Source organism: Octopus bimaculoides, chromosome 14 (assembly GCF_001194135.2).
Source record: "Octopus bimaculoides isolate UCB-OBI-ISO-001 chromosome 14, ASM119413v2, whole genome shotgun sequence".
In the NCBI taxonomy this organism is placed as follows: Eukaryota; Metazoa; Mollusca; class Cephalopoda; order Octopoda; family Octopodidae; genus Octopus; species Octopus bimaculoides.
Window position 1 is genome coordinate 2,501,548 of NC_068994.1, and position 3,195 is coordinate 2,504,742.

Here is a 3,195-nt window from a genome sequence, read left to right on the forward strand (position 1 = left end):
AACATTACACATCCACAAAGGAAGACTGAGAGGAACTGCTGGTTCCCCACTGACTCACCACTAACACTATTCCATCAACATGAAGCCATTGTCACACCATAGCAGCAGTGACACAGACAACCATTAACAACAGAACATTGGGACCAAGTCACAGTTTATACAACAAAGGATTTTACACAATGAAGGTAAGTTTGTTATTCCATATTATTTATTCAAATTATGTGAAAAAATGATTTAATATATGGCCTTACTGTAATATCAAAATGTAATATTCTGTTGGTGGCCATATTAGATTTTTGTTAGTTCATTGTTAATGCCTTCTCTTCAGACATGGCTGTCCAAGCATTTTGCTAACAGTTATATTAAAACAAAAGTCTTTTTTGGAATATAATGTCCATGACTTTAATGTATTTGTATATTATATACTTTTGAATGTCACTAGGTCTTCATGTATTCAGTAGATTTTCTTTTTCATTCTTAACTAGTTCCCAAATCTTTATATTCTGATAGATTGAGATAGCCATTTTATAAGAATTATTTTGAAATATCTTTGTAGCAGAATATTTACATTTGCAAATAAATTATGGAAATGATATGATAAAACATAAAAAATTCTTACCAAATATGTAATATTATCAATAAAGAAAAATATCAATTAAATATATATATGGTAGAATCAGAAAGAGAAATAGAAAGTCCTTCGTACAGTATCATATATTTGAAGAAATGAATAGAAATGCCATTTCTGATGATTTTTCCACTTTAATAATTAGATGTTTATAAGTTATAAAATATCAACCTTTCGTAAACATTTATAACTTATGAACATCTAATTATTAAAGTGGAAGAATTAACAGAGAAGCCATTTCTATTATGTTTTTAAGCATTGTGCCTTATGGAGGCAGTGACAGGTGACTGAACCTTTTGGCGGTATACTGTGCTTGTGAAGACCTGTCCAGTCAAGTGAGATTGTAATCGTGGCAGATGCCGATGTCTCATCAATGACACCTGTGCTGATGGTATGTAGAAATCACCCACTATGCTCTTGGAGTGGTTGGCTTTAGGAAGGGCATCCAGCCATAGAAAGGGTATTCAGTCTAATCAGATTGGAACCTGGTGCAGCTCCCTGGCTTACCAGTTTTAAGTCACACCGTCTAACCCATGCCATCATGGGAAACAGACATTAAATGATGATGATGATGGTAATATTTATTGTAGTATATATTTCATCTGTTTAATGTTATGTGAATGTGTGAGTTTCTCTGTTTGATTGTGATTCTGTGTGTGTAATACATAAACTGTTGTTTCATTTTCACTCTTTACATTTATAAATGTTAATCTATTATCTATCTTGATTTAATATTATCAAGCAACTGAATCAAACATACTTTGATAATATAAAAAATTATTATTATGGTATTTATTAAAATCTAATAATTTAATGATTTTCGTGTAAAATATGTTCTTTATTAATTTCTTATTTTGGAGTTATTTAATTGTATTTTTCAGTATTTTATGTAATTTTTTTGTATGTTTTCTTTTCATTAAAATAACAATATAACTGTGACTAAATTATAGAAATGTTTATATCTGAAGTTTATAAGGTTGTGAACTGGCAGAATCATTAGCACACCAGACAAAATGCTTTTGTGGCATTTCATTCTTCTTTTCATTCTGAGTTCAAATTCTGCTGAGGTTGACTTTGTCTTTTATCCTTTTGGGGTCAGTAAAATAAGTACCAGTTGAACTCTGGGGTTGATGTAATTGACTTACCTCTTCCTCAAAATTGCTGGCCTTGTGCCAGAATTTGAAACCAATATCTAAAGACTATTGATTCATGAATTGATCTTTTGGGTCAAATCAATATTAGCTTGATATATAATTTACTTCAAGTAAATGGTTTTTATAATTTTGTCAGTTAAGCAGTTTCTTGTTTATATATGACATGTTATATCTTCTCCATTCTCAAATACCTTTTATGTGATATTCTCATAGTAGTCTCACATGAACCTACATTTCTTGTACCATTGTTATTACCGATAAATTGAATGTCGTTTAAATATACATTTTATAATGAATATCTCTTTTGGCAGAATTGTTGTAAGCACATATTTCTGTCTTAATCCCTATCCTGTCCATGTCCTGAGTGTACACGAATTATTGTCTTTGTCTAGCAATAGTCTCATAGCTGTAATATTATATGTTGTAAAGTGCTGTTTTTTTTAAAATTGTCACATCAACAAATATAGTTCCATCAATGGAGATTATAACAATGTTCAACTATCCACCCAAATGTACAAATACTTCCCTGCTTATATAAGGAAGAATATATTTGTCAGTCTATGCATAAAATATTATGGTTATGTAATTTAGTTATATTACACCATCTAAACAGAAGAAGTGTTGTTTTTTAGCATATTTGTAAGTTCGTAGAGGTAAAATAACTGAGTTTTATTTAATGGAAAATTATCTCGTTTTCTATAGTAATCATATGCAAGGGAGTGAACTCAATATTTACCGATTTATGCAGTAACTGAAAAGAATCATATTATTATATATTTTATTAGGCTATAAACAAAATAAATAAATCTTGTTTTATCTTCATTTATAATTTTTCATGAATTCTGTACGACTGTGGTCAAGTGTCAGCAGCTTACATTTAAAAAAAAATTCATTAAAATATTTTACTACACTAGCAATTAGCTGTTCATTTATAATGAATAAAACTTTGAACAACAAATATAAAATTAATTATAATTAAGACAAAAATATTTAACAATTCAAGTAGTCTTCTGACGTAAGAATGAGATAAGAATGGTGAAATATCATGGCAGTTCTTAAGAAATTTTTGTCATGTTGTGTGGAAATACAATTCTACAACTTTAAACTCTGTATTGAAATATTTGGTTATTTTTTAAAAGTGGGAAAGAAACCACGATGAACTTGAGGAATTTATGTTTCTCAAAGATTATATTTCTTTGTCTTATAGGAATAAACCTGTTATATCATATGAATTAATCTTTGATATTATTATTATTGCCTTCTCTTTGCAAAGATAATCTCAGTGAACTTATACATGTGAGATTCTACTGTGTGTGCATTTGTCTTGCAAATTGCTCTCTTGAGGTATTTTCTCTCAGCACTATAGCTGATATTCATAACCAGGGTCACTATTTCCCCCAACACTACACCTGA

At 29.5% G+C, this 3,195-nt stretch overlaps 1 protein-coding gene across 1 annotated transcript in view; it reads left to right on the forward strand.

Moving 5' to 3' along the window:
- Window positions 1–3,195, forward strand: part of LOC106878682 (protocadherin-11 Y-linked) — a 16,734-nt gene that overhangs the window by 9,796 nt on the left and 3,743 nt on the right. The gene's annotated exons all lie outside the window — the stretch shown is intronic.